Raw genomic sequence first — 14,542 nt, forward strand, 5'->3', positions numbered from 1 at the left:
CTTAGTTTAGGATAGCCTTTGTTTTAGGCTACTGTCTGAGTTTATCCCTATAGGTTTAGTTTCACTATTATGTGTGACTTTCAGTAGCCTAACTTAACATTTTAAGGTTGCAGGCATAGGCATAGGCTATGGTTTAATGCAGTGTTTTTCAACCTTTTTTGTGCCACGGCACACTTTTGACACTTAAAATGTCCCACGGCACACTAACATCCTGTGTGAAGAAAAAATAAACATACCATAGCCTAAAATTTCAAATAATACACATATTTGGCTTCTATGCAAGACCTGCTCAATAAAACAAGCGCCCTCTGTTTCATTATAGGTGACTATATCTAATTTAATTGTTGTTATGAACTGGATATGTGATGATTCTGTGAATACTGGATATGGGGCCCCCATTGTACAATGCCTGCATACCACAAATAGTGCAATCATACAATCAATGAGAGCATGTGGTTATAAATTCTTTGATGCAACAGTTGCTTTTCTGGACCAGTGAGTGACATTTGGGTAATTTTCTGCGGCACACCTGATGATCTCTCACGGCACACTAGTGTGCCCCGGCACAGTGGTTGAAAAACACTGGTTTAATGTGGGAATGGATAGGCCTATAGGTCACTTTACCAGTTGCCCGACGTTAAACTGAATAATGTCAAAAAGTCTCCACTGCTTTCATTTATAGCCTAAATCTCATGATCAAAAAGTTTAAGCTGATTGTTTTTGCAAAACAATAGGCTACACCTGTCAGAAAGTGTGGTTCACAAGCAGTTGACCGACATGGTAGGGGAAGTTCACATCACAGCTCATGCTTTGTAGCCTGATAAAGTTAAATGTATTGTTCATGCCATTGGTCTTGTTGATAGTTGGTTGCAATATATCTCTGTAGATAGTCACAAAGGTTAGGCTGCGTCGACCAAACTATTTAGCCCTGGACTCCTAAACTAAAAGTGTCTAAGGTTTAGGTTTAGGACTCCTCAAAGGTTTCTGGGGGTCAATTCAAGATATTAGCCTACTCTAAACACTGTAATTTAGCCTGTCGGATTGTCAAAACTCTAACAAAAAATTGTTAGGCCTAAATAATATTATGCAAATCAGTTAGCTGTAGAGTAGCCTACTTATTTCAAAATTCAACAAAATGAAGTTAAATGCTACAGTCTGTGATTATGGTGACAGGTTGTTGATATTTGAGCTGAACAGCCAAACAAATTACACACTTCCCTCCCAATTCTTTCCCCTCTAATATCGATTGGCTCTGCTGACTCAGGCTACTATTTGTTTCCCCTTTACAGACCCAAGGAACACCTCAAACATTCGTGCAGCTAGAAACAGCTAGAAGATCACAGGGAATAATTTTGTCTTTGAATTGACTAAAACTATGCTGCATTGGAATTGCGAAGACCTTTTAACATGGGTAAACTTGGAAAAGGGCGACATCTAGTGGTATATAGTTGTAACATAACTATAGTTATTACTCAATAGTATTCGGGTCATTCAAACGGGTGCCTTTTCCACTATTAACATTTTCAACATTTTCATCAAAAGTAAACTTCTTTTCAAATTATCCACAGCATTAAAGACGTGATCACCCTCCAACAAATCATATTTGCCCACATCAGGTATACATTTTTTTCCACATTGAAATAGAATGAATTGAAATATAATAAATGTGACGGGGAGGTATGTGACAGGGTGATACATTTCATGGCTTTAGTTATCCAATAATGGTCAAGTTCAAGTACATACCTTCAATCAGAAATGTAATTTGCTTTGCAATGATAATGTTAAAACTGTGATGAAAACCAGTTATTCCTGTCCAATTTGTATGACGGGGTGCCTAAGCTTGACAGAGCCCCTCATAGTAATGAAAAAACAACAAATAAACAATGTAAAAGAATGTCAAAACAAGTGTGATGTGGGAGTAAGTCAAACCAAGGGACACAAACAAAATAAATAAATAAGTATTTACCAAAAACATGATTTTATTCTGAATAAATATGTCTAATGTCTATGACTAATGGAAAATATATTTAATTCTGAAAATAACAAGTTTGAAAACAATATAACATTTACCGTTAGGAACAAAATTGTTCATACCCCTGGCAAATATTGATTTAATGTTGATTTTCTCTTGACCAATATGTTTGTTCTGACTAAAAAAAGACACTGCCACATGCCAAAAGGTTGACAATGTGGAAGAAACATGGAATCAAAAAAAGCGTTTTCATCTTTTTTTTAACTTTTTATGAAAAATGGCATGTCCACAATTATTCATACCATTTCAAAATAATCAATGTGAACTGCAAGTGACAGTATTAGAAGTTTCATTATGGATCTCTAAAACAAACTGTGACTGTACTCGTCATTCCATCTTATTAAAGTTGTTCCTTCACCTGTGTCACACACAAAAACCATTATCTCACTAGCCCTGCAGCCAATAACATTAGTCCTGACGGGGCATGTTGCTGTAACATGAGCTGTAAATAGTAGTTCAGAACAATCAAAAGTTAAACATGTTAAATGTTCTAATTTGAAATCATATATTGTCAGGTATGATTTGGCATATTAAGCATATTAGTACTGTACATGGGCAACATGATACATATACCTATAAACTGGTGTGAGCAGGATATGGAGTTGGTAGATCATAGTTCATAGATCTCAGTGAACTCTTCCCCTCCATCCCCTCCTCGTGCCTCTGTAGTTCCCTTATGGTTCCCACTTCATGCATGGCACTAAAGAGCTCCCAGTCATAGCTGGTGAGCTGGACTGCCATGGCCTTAGCGTATATGTTCTCCAGTGTGTTTGTGGGCTCTTTTGGGCTGAGCTGTTCCTGCAGGGGCGTCTGTGAGGATCACACACACTTTAGTTCTCTGAACACAATACACCTGCAAGACTGGTGCCATTGCTGTTCATGTTCTTTGGCATAAAACTCAGCACTGTCAAGCTCGGATCTCAGACCTCACTGATTTCTATGGTCCGCAGATTCCAACAGTGTGGCTGTATAAAGAGTGTAGATTCAGAGAGCCCTCACCAGCTGACAGCGTTCCTGAAATAAATCATGAATCAATAATCATCATAGTGCAGATGTCATAAGTTTGCCTGATAAGTTATCTTGACACTTTACACAATGGAGTGAAATCAAGCGAGTCACTGTAGCAACTGAAGTACTTTAAAACTTTTAAAAAGATTCAAAAGTAGTTTAATACATTTGAGAATATTGTGAAAACTTCATGTACCCTAATTGAGGGTTGATGGTTAATCCATTGTCCATTGAGCATTTGAATACATATGATTATTATTATGTCAATATTACATCATTCCACATCTATCAGGTTTCAAGTGTGGGTGTATGTGTGTGCGCGCGCGTGTGTGTGTGTGTGTGTGCATGCTTGTGTGTGTGTGTGTGTGCATGCTTGTGTGTGTGTGTGTGTGTTACTCACAATATGGCCCTTCACCTGTTTTGACGGGTTCTGTTTTAAGAGAGCACAAATGCAAAAAATGCAAATAGCACAATAGCTATTAGAACATTTAGAAAAATATACAACCTGAAATGCCTGTTGCCTCCTGATTACTTCATTTAAGTTCATTAGATCAGTTTTTGTTAAAGTCATATAACTATGTTGCTGTGTATTGCCCCTGTGTACCATTCCTTGACCAATTTAAATGGTATCAAGAAAGATGGACGAATGTGCAAAACCGCATGTTCAGAGGTGATTTAAAAAATGTGTTTTGATAGCCTACAATTCCGGGCAAATTGTTAATGATTATCAAGGACCAAAAAAAACAACTATAATATGGATTTTATCACACGACACACCTGCACAGCCCTCACGGTTTGGGATTACATCACTGGATTAAACAAAAATCATCCAAGAAGTGAACCATTGCTGGGTTGTCCAGCAGAGGACCATACAGTGCCACATTGACATTGTTATAAACATTGGATAATAACCACCATCATCAAACATGTTCTGTATGCCTTTTTTAAAAATCCGATACCACATGGCGCAGTCCTACCATGATCACAGAATTCAGTGTCGTGAGCAGGAAACTGCATACAAATGGATCTCCAGTCAAGGACAGCAAAACAACTCTAATAATCACTCTATAAGCACGAACTACATTTTATTTAATTTTTATCTTGTAAATGCAGAGCAATTTCAGCCATCTACAATGTAACTGGTATAGTTACATTGTAGTTTCACACCAGCTGTGTGAAGTGACTTATCCATTTGGTTATCTAGAGTGTCCAGTTTCATTGAGAAAAGCATGGACTGCAGAATCTTGTCAGGTGTTCCCAACTTCACCAAGAACCTGATACCCTGCGGAGGGTTTAGCTGTGATTGCTCGTTTCCTGGTGAAGTGAGCATTGCATGTTGCTAGTGTACTTTGCATTGTGTTGGACTGATGGACTCACAGACTGAGCAGATGTATTGCCTGCAGGGGTCAGGAAATACAAGGGCATTTAGGGAAGGCATAAAAACCTGGTCTTCCTGCTGCAGTTTAACGTTCTTCATTCATTGTGGGTTGAGATGTTGATCATTGCTGATCAACATCTCAACCCAAATTTAAATCACATTGGTTTCAGACCGCAATGAACTCTTGGAATGTTGGTCTGGCAACGGCAAGAAGTCAATACTTCTGATTTCACTTTTTTCTACTGTGGTGAATTGAATACTGCTGGTTTAGTTCACAGTAATATATTCCCTCAGAAACTCATCTGAGAAACTCTTCTTTCTCTTTTTGCACTATGAAGGAGTGTGTCTGATACCTGCTACAGTAGGTAGAGAGTTGTGACTTCCACCAAGCCGGTGTGTGGTGAGCGTTCTGGTGCATAATGGCTGCCGTGTATCACCCAAGTGGATGCTACACATTGGTGGTGGTTAGTGAGGTCCCCCCCTCCTTCCATGTGAAGCGCTTTGAGTGTTAAAACGCTATATAACGTAACGTGTTGTTCAGATTTATTGGCAGATTAGTTTTAGGAAAATCATAGTGTATAGGGCTAAATTCATTGGAGACACTACTTTTTTGACACATTACAGTTATACTTTATATAAGAAGTCACACAGTGAAAAAGGGTTTTGTCAAAGATCCCTCTTTTAGGGGAGTGGAATGGTGAAAGCTATGAGATGATGGGGTTGGTCTTTTCTGCCCACTGTACAAATGTCTGCTTTAAAGCAGCAGTTGTCAGCTGGTGTGCTGTGAGGCAGAGTTAAGTGAAGTGTGTCGTGGAATTTTGAGGAACTCAGTGTGCTTTTATAGACCCTTTCAAGAGAGTTCCATTATCAGCATCATAGTTGGCCCCACAAGGTTTCCGTTTTTTAATGCAGAGGAAGTAGATTGGGAACCAAATAGAATGTTCAAGCATTGTTTTTGTTTTTATTGTTGAAAGGGTCTATACAGGCTAATTAAAGGTGCGTCACCATCTCAGGAAGCTCCTCCGATGTCCACTTAATTTGTTTCTTGTTTTAATTTTGGAAATTTGCCTGCCTCTCGTAGGCGTTCATGACTAACTGACAGCTGTTGACAGTTGGCCTTTGCTAATTTGGCAACCCAAATAGGAGGACGGGCTAGCCCATTATTAATACGCTATTCTAGAATTAATCGTTCAAAACATAAACGAAAATTCCAAGAGATTCCGCCCCGTAATTCATTTTTTTTCATGTGTTTTACGGGGTTTTACGGGTTAGAGTAATGTTATAAGCCATTGCTTCAATTCGTCGTGTTTCCTTACTCTCTGACAACATATGGTGATCATTTTTGGAATGGTTACAGTTTATTTTCCATTATTTCCTACATACTGGACCTTTAAATGAACACCCCTGTTATAGCCTATAATAATGTGTGTGGTACTTCAGAATCAGTAACGATCAATGTGCCTTGCCGTTTTGGCAGAGATGGCAAAAGTAGCCTACTCAATTCCAGTACTCAAGTAGAAGTACAAATACTTGTGTTAAAAATACTCTGGTAAAAGTAGAAGTACTGATTTCATTTCTTTACTCAAGTAAAAGTAACAAAGTACAGGCTTGGAAATTTACTTAAAGTATAAAAGTAAAAGTAGTCTTGTGAATGACAACCATTTTTTTATGCAAAAGTACCTGGACCACACAAATGTTACTAGAGTGCAAGTGTCTCTTTTTAAATCTTCCCATAACCTGTTGGGCCATTTCTAGGCTCCCCCCCCCCCCCAACATTGCACTGCCTATTTCAGAGGGCAGTGTGTTCTTTTGGCCTACCATCAAATGCTGGACATCTTTAGAAAGCTAAGATCCTGTAGTTTCTTAGGAAGCACTGGCACAGAGTTACAGAGCCTAGAATATTGCCGGATAACAAGCATCTCTGAACTGACCACATTTCAGCCCTCTAGGTCACTTGATATGATTTTAGAAACACAACTGAGCCTAAGACCAGGTCTTGCGAAGCTGTGTGCAAAAGTAGGCTAGAGGTCTGCGCGGGACTGATTTTTGCCTAGCTGTCAATAGGCTATCCCAGAGTCCTGCACGGGTCCATTTTTTTAGACCCGCCCCCGAGAAGTTCAGCACCAGATCCGACCCGTCACCTGTGGTGATATTAAAATTAAATCCGCACCCGCCCGGACCGGTTAATATTTTGCCCGTTACCCGACCCGTGCCCGCGATAAATCGCACACAAGCTAAAATCATTCAAATGAATGTGCTTTATTTTTTTTTCTCGCACAATTGAAGCACGTAAAGGGCGACCTTTTTTTTTTTTACATTTTGTGTCAGGGATAAACCATACAACAACGACACATAGCCCAAATCTTGCTGCATCAGAACATTATTCTACATAAAATTGACCTGTTAATGAAACAAAGAGAACAAGAAAAAAAAAACCTGAGCCTGCCACATAGCCAACTTTACCTTGACTTCATCCATTGTAGCCTTCTCTTTTGCGCTCCAACTACGAGACTGTTATATTGTTTAATGTTTTCACACATAGATGCATCAAACAAATAATTAAAAAGTCGCAGTACTGATGTGATGGGTCAAGTGTCGTATCGTTGACTAAAACACATATTTGCGATGTGGTAATGGTAATTTAGATATACAAATATTTCACATATTTTTCAATGATGTTTTATTTCTATACTGTTTTGGTTCTCATCGCATCCGCGTGTTATTAGCCGTAGTGGGTAGTGGTAGTTGATATTGTTTTCATTACGGCTGTCTGTTTAATTGCGCTTAGACTGGCCTTGGTGTCGTGAGTTTTTAGAGGGGGTGGTTTTCCGCGTGATCAATTAGGACTAGCATTTAAAGTGGTTATTGTGCTGGAGCGTCAGCGGAGGCGTCAGCGCTCGTGTGCAGCCGTCCTCGTGTCAAGACTTACTCGTGTCAAGACGAATCGAGTCTACCTGCGACGAGTCCACCGAGCAAGGACACAAGCAAGGCACCTCTCAGATAAGTTTCACTCTTGTCTCACCTTGTCTTGTTAGCTGACAATCCTTCTAATAATGTGCCTTCAACATATCCCTGTATCCGGTCAGGTTAATAAGCGTACTGGTGTTGAAAGGCAACAATCAGTTCAGCAGGCTTGTCCTACTTTTTCTGTAGGGTTGTGGAATTGCCAATCTGCAGTGAATAAAGCGGACTTCATTCCTGCTCTGGCCTCACAGTTATCGCTTCAATTGCTTGCGCTTACAGAGACGTGGATTAGGCCGGAGAATACTGCCACGCCTGCAGCGTTGTCGACCAGTTATGCTTTTTCGCATACCAGTCGTTCGTCTGGTAGAGGAGGCGGGACAGGCTTTCTCGTCTCTGATGATTGGAGGTTTACACAGTTGCTGCCTGCTCAGGTCCACAACTCGTTTGAATATCATGCCATCATGATAACTGAACCATACAAATTATACTTGGTGGTTATTTATCGCCCTCCAGGACAACTTGGGAACTTTGTGAACGAGTTGGACATTCTACTGTCTGCTATTCCAATGGATGCATGCCCATTATTAATCCTTGGCGATTTTAATATTCATTTGGATAACTCGTCTGCAATTGACTTCCTGTCCTTACTCTCCTCATTTAATATCACACGTGTCCACAGTCCTCCTACTCACAAGGCTGGTAAAGATCTTGATTTAATTCTGGTACGTAACTGTAATACAGACAAGGTTTTGGTTAATCCATTACATGTATCGGATCATCACTTTATCAGATTCTCTGTGTGTCTCCTGGATAACCCAGCTGCTCCTCCTCCGATAATTTCGTTCCGGCGTAATCTCAGAAGCCTCTCAAGTGACCATTTTGCAACATTAGTAACATCTGCTTTACCTACTCCTAGCTCATTCTTGACACTTGAGGTTAATGACGCTACAGAGACTCTCTGCTCTACACTGGCATCTTGTCTGAATGCAGCATGTCCTCTTTCCTCAAGACCTACTCGTTCTAAACCTCGCCATCCATGGCTGACGAACAGTATAGTCTCAGTACGAAAGGAACTTAGAGCTGCTGAGAGGAAATGGCGTAAATCCAGAGATGGAAATGATCTTAGTAACTACCAGTCTTTGCTGTCATCCTTTTCATCCACTGTTACACTTGCAAAAAAGGCATTCTATCAAAGCAAGATTGAGAGCGCCACTGACAGTAGACAACTTTTTTCTACTTTCAAATCTCTCCTCAATCCTCCACCACCACCATCAACTACTTCACTGTCAGCAAATGACTTTGCAACATTTTTCACTGAAAAAGTTGCTAAAATAAGTGCTCAGTTTGATGCTCCTATAAGGAGGGCTTTGCCTTGTGTTAGTATGACCCCATCATTTGACTCTTTCTCTCCTCTTGATGAGGAAGCAGTCTCTCAATTGCTTCAGCGATGTCGTCCAACAACATGCCCATTAGATCCTGTCCCGTCCACTCTTCTACAGTCTATCTCACCCGCTGTTCTACCAGCAGTCACACATGTATTTAATGCTTCACTCAGTTCTGGAATAGTTCCTTATTCTTTTAAACAGGCTAGGGTTACACCTCTGCTAAAGAAAAGTACACTTAATCCAACTGAGGTGAAGAACTACAGACCTGTCTCCCTTCTTCCTTTCTTGTCAAAGGTTTTGGAGAAAGTGGTCTTCAAGCAAGTTTGTGACTTTCTTCATCAGAATAATCTACTAGACCCTATGCAGTCTGGTTTCAAGAGTGGTCATTCTACTGAAACTGCTCTTCTGTCTGTGACTGAAGCATTGAGAGTAGCTAAGTCCTCTGCTCAGTCATCAGTATTAATTCTACTAGATTTATCTGCAGCCTTTGATACTGTTAACCATGACATTCTCCTATCTATACTATCTGAACTGGGAATTTCTGGAAAAGCTCTTGACTGGTTTGAATCTTACCTTAAAGGGCGTTCTTTCAACGTGTCTTGGCAGGGACAAGTATCTAAGTCTCATGCCCTCACCACAGGTGTGCCTCAGGGATCAGTATTAGGACCCTTGCTTTTCTCTATTTACACCACTTCCTTAGGTGATACTATTCGCTCCCATGGATTTGACCATCACTGTTATGCAGACGACACTCAACTTTACCTGTCTTTCCCACCTGATGACTCTAGTGTTTCCCACCGGATTTCTGCATGCCTTAAGGATATTTCAGCCTGGATGAAAGATCGGCACCTTCAGCTTAATCTCTCAAAAACAGAGTTTTTGGTGTTTCCAGCTAAAACAGCTATTCCCCAACAGATTAACATCCAGCTTGACTCAACTTCACTGACCCCAACTAGATCGGCACGAAACTTGGGCGTTGTAATTGATGACCGACTTAACTTCTCTGAGCATATAGCTTCTATTGCAAAATCATGCCGGTTTATGCTTTACAACATTAGGAAGATCAGACCTTATCTGACACAAGATTCCACACAACTTCTTGTTCAGACCATGGTCATCTCTAAGCTGGACTATTGTAATTCACTGTTAGCTGGCTTACCCGCTTGTGTAACAAGATCATTACAGCTGATTCAAAATGCTGGAGCACGCCTGGTCTTCAATCAGCCAAAGAGGACACATGTAACTCCTCTCCTAGTTACTCTCCATTGGCTCCCTATAGTAGCCAGAATTAAATTTAAATCTCTCACTTTGGCCTATAGGACACTAACTAGATCTGCTCCTAGTTATTTTAATTCAATAATCAAGCCTTACATCCCCAACCGCCCACTGCGGTCTTCTGGTGAGCGTATGTTGTGTCGACCAGTCATAAAAACTGGGTCTAATTCCAGACTCTTTTCTTCAGTGGTTCCATGTTGGTGGAATGAACTGCCCAGTGGTCTCCGTTCCTGTGGTAGTTTTGGGTCGTTTAAGAGGGGTCTAAAGACATTCCTATTCAACATATACTTAGTTGTTTAAGCGCTTATGTGTTATGGTTTATATAATGTTGTTTTATTTTAATTGGGCTGTTAATTAATTTGACATTATTGTTTATTATTGATATTCTCCTTAATGTAGTCTTAGCATGTTATTGTTTTATATTATTGATTGAATTGACATTATTGTTTTTATTATTGCCTTTCCCCTTTTTTACATTGCTTTTTTATTAGGCTATTGATTGAATTGATATTATTGTGTACTACAACTATTCTCCTTACTATATTTGACCTAGATTTTAATCTGTTCCCTGTTCATTTTTAAATATTATGTCGTTGTTTTGTATTTATATGTCGCTTTGGACAAAGGCGTCTGCTAAATCCATAACCATAACCATAACCATAACCATCCGCCCGCAAGGAGTTCTTTTCCCGCCCGCATACCCGCCCATACATTTTAGGGACGTCATAATTTACCCGTTTTAGCAACTTTTCTGCGGGTACCCGCGGATACCCGACCCGTTGCAGGACTCTGGGCTATCCCTCCTGCACGCCCGCTAAAGCCCGCATGCAGGAGGGATAGCCTATTGACAGCTAGGCTACATGCTGCAACACAGGTATGAAATACATTATGTCTTATTGACCTTGTTGTTTCTATGAACATGAATTGTTGTTTATAGGCAACATCAACTTAGTCGAGGCACAAAGACCCCTGGATATCTTCATTAAGTACTTAAACGTTTGAACTAGCTGATTAGCCTAATTAGCTCGCTTGCCACCACAGGCTAGACACTGCAGTCAAAAGGTTAGCGGTTTGGCCTTCACGCCCCTGAGGCGAAATTTCGCTGGCCGAAAATCGCGAGGTGTTTCGCTGTGTGGAAACCCACCGTTACGTCTAGCTAGGTTTACAATGCAATCCAATGTCCTAAAATACTAGCATTTCGCCTGTCAGCTAGCTAAAAATATCGAGTGCTTAACATATATAGTGGTCTATTTAGTGGTGTATGTGCTCTGACTAAGTTCGTGTGGCATATAAACCACAATTCGTGTTGATACAAGTGCCAATGTTCGTGTAGAAACATTTTAATCACATACAAATTTTCGTGTTACAGCTCAGGTAGTCTCCGCCATCTTGGTCAGACTTTTTTGTAACTCCCGCCTCCAAACACAAAGACGCGGACCTGATTGGTTCTCGAATGGTCCTCATTTAAATAAAGTTAAACTTTGGCCGTTAGTGGTGTGTCAAGAGCTGGTAAGTCCCGCCCCTTCCGCTAACCCCGCTGGACCCCGCTGGACCTCTAGACTGAAAAAAATGCAAGTGAATGTGAGAAAATAATTATTTTCTGGTCCCGTTTGAATTTTGCCATGAATGGCAACATATGTTGTCTGTGTCTATAAATGTTTGTGTAAAGAATGCTACAATTTAGCGGGTAGAAGTTTGATGCGGTTAAACTTTGTGTGAGAGCACTTTGTGAACTACAACTTTGTAAGGAGTAAAAGTAAAAAGTCGCCATAAAAATAAACAGTAAAGTAAAAATATCAGAAAAATCTACTTGAGTACAGTAACAAAATATTTGTACTTCGTTACTTCCCATCTCTGCGTTTTGGTTTGATCTTTCGTGTACCTTAGACCCGGAAAGATTGAAAACCTCTGTTCTAGAGCACATGTCACTCACCAAGCACATGTCACAAACCAAGATTGTGACTGTGATTTTCTAACATTCCAACATTCCCATTTCCCATTTACATACAACACAACAATGGCTAATAGGGAGGGAAAGTAATCTCATCGCCACCTACTGGTTGCGTTCCTAGAGTTTAGCGGAGTGGATGGGATGTTTTTTTAGAAAAAATATATCTCGGTGCACATTGGGATCTTAATTTAATACCTTCAATATGCTAGGCACTGGGGTCACCTCTATTGATTCTAGTGGTCATACCTTATTTTTAGGATCAGTTGAATTGTTTTGAGTTTTTGTCGTAACATGGAGATAAGGAACTACAGTTGCATGTGACATCACAGGTTTGGGTGCTTAATCTCTAACTGATCAATACGGCAATTTGCTTAACTGGCTTAACATGTTTTTGTAATAACTGAGCGTGATGTAAACCGCGTGGTGATTACCTTTATGTTTGGATAACTATCGTTGTGCGTCTACCAGTAAGTGTTAAGTGTCAATGCTAACCAGGCTAATAAACAAACCATGCTACCGTGAGTAACGTCAGAGAATGTCTAATAAGGGGAGAACCGCCACTCTCGGGAAACTTCCGGTTTCTGAACTGGTTGCAGTTCCTTTTCTGGTTCCACATGAGGGCGCTCACGAATAAGTGCAGAATGAATGGAGGTCTATGGAGCTGTACCCCTCAAATCCACTTTTCTCGGGATATAATTTTTTGCCCAGAAATTCGAATGTTGCAGTCGAAAGAGGGGGCAGAGAAAATACAAACCGCTGAGTATTATATTTTTTGAGTTACTTATTTGTTCTAAAAAGCCTTTCAAATGTGTCAATGACGTCATTCATTAGCAGAAAGCTAGTGTGTTGTGGGCAACGACCCAACCTGTAAGAAATCGAAAGGACGTGACTACTCGTTCATTCAACTTTTGACCTATAATCCATATTGAGCTTGCAGAAACCACAATCAAATCTTCGATTTCTCAACTACAACCAGGTGAAAGAGACAAATTTAGCCGTCTAGCTCCATAGACCCCCATTGTTTTTCGTGATCGCCCCTAGCGGAACTGCAACAGATTGCAGGTACAATGGAGTTAATAGGGAGTGATCCGGCTCTCCGTAAACAGGCTCTGGTAATGTCGAAGGGTAAAGTCACGTGACTTCTTTTGTAGTCCGTTTATGAAACAAAACGAGCAATTTTGATTTTTTAAAATAAGGCAAAATAGGGCCTGACATTTTCACAGTTAGAAGATTATTACTGTATACACACTGAAAAATATTTTTGCTGGATAACTTCGCTGATTTGGCTTTTTAAAAAAAATAGGTCTATGGGACTTACAGTTTTTTACAATTGTTTACACACGTTTTCAAAACTCCACACACAAAACCCACAATTGCTCACACAAAATGCAAAATGCCTCAAATCTCCAGCAAAATGACACACTACATTCAAAATGTCAAAAACACATGTTTAAATCAAACATTAGCCTCACATTACAAACACTTTTGTCATAATATGACATTTTGGATACATCATATACACACTGTTGCTCAAAACCTAACGCTCTTCTGTCTTTCATAGGCTTTATATATTTCCATACAAGAGTGAAAGTTACGGTACAGAGAGAAGTTGAAATACACAGAATTATTGAAACCAAAAATAGTGATTTTTCGCAAATAATTTGCTGTTGCAAATACAGTATTTTACAGCAACAAGAACAAAGCAAAGCAAAATACAATGACCACCAGATGTACATGGAGTTCTGAAAAAGCTGATCTTGCCTAAGACGGAAATGACTGACTACTATCAAATTTGCTTTTTCCAAAGAAAAGTGTGTGTGTGTGTGTTTATATGTGTGTGTGTGTGTGTGTGTGTGGGGGGGGGTGTATGTATTCATAGGTCTATAGAAAAAATATAGAAAACATTATTGAGCTATTGGTAACTTGGGGAGACACAAAAATATAGTAAAAAAGACATGTTTTACTGTACATAAAGTCGACTTTTTGTAGAACATTCCTTTCAAAGTATCTGCATTGGTTCTGAACATTTCAACCGTATTGGATTTCAATCCATATCTACATAGAGAGTACAGTATGTCTACTCATAGGCCTATACTAAGGCAATGATTGGATGGTGTTCAGTAAAGTAATGAGTGTTTACACATGTGAAGAGAGAGAGTGAAGCACTGGTTATTTAGTGTGGCATTTTGATGGGTTGTGTTTGAAAAATGAAATCAAGTTACTTCCTGTTCGATTTTTGTGTGTTAAGTAGAAAATTGTGTGTGGTGTTTTGCAAAATGTGTTTTAGTCAATTGAAAACTGAGTCAAACACTTAGAATTACTGTATGGTTTTGCAGATTTGGTGTGGGGTTATGATGTTTGGAAGACATGTTTAGAAAATTGTGTGACAAGCAAAGATTTAGTGTATAAGCATTTGAAAAAAACTGTAATATTGGAGCTGCTCTTCGATAGGAACGCAACCACTTGGGGCGCTGGTTTTCACTTTCCCTCCCTATACAGTTTCTACTAATTGCCTTATTTAAGCATTAAATTCCGGTTCCAGCTGAAAT

This window comes from Alosa pseudoharengus, unplaced genomic scaffold (assembly GCF_046254945.1).
Source record: "Alosa pseudoharengus isolate Yale_2024_CS ecotype anadromous, Long Island Sound unplaced genomic scaffold, YU_APseudo_1.1 YU_APseudo_1.1_scf_8, whole genome shotgun sequence".
Taxonomy (NCBI): Eukaryota; Metazoa; Chordata; class Actinopteri; order Clupeiformes; family Clupeidae; genus Alosa; species Alosa pseudoharengus.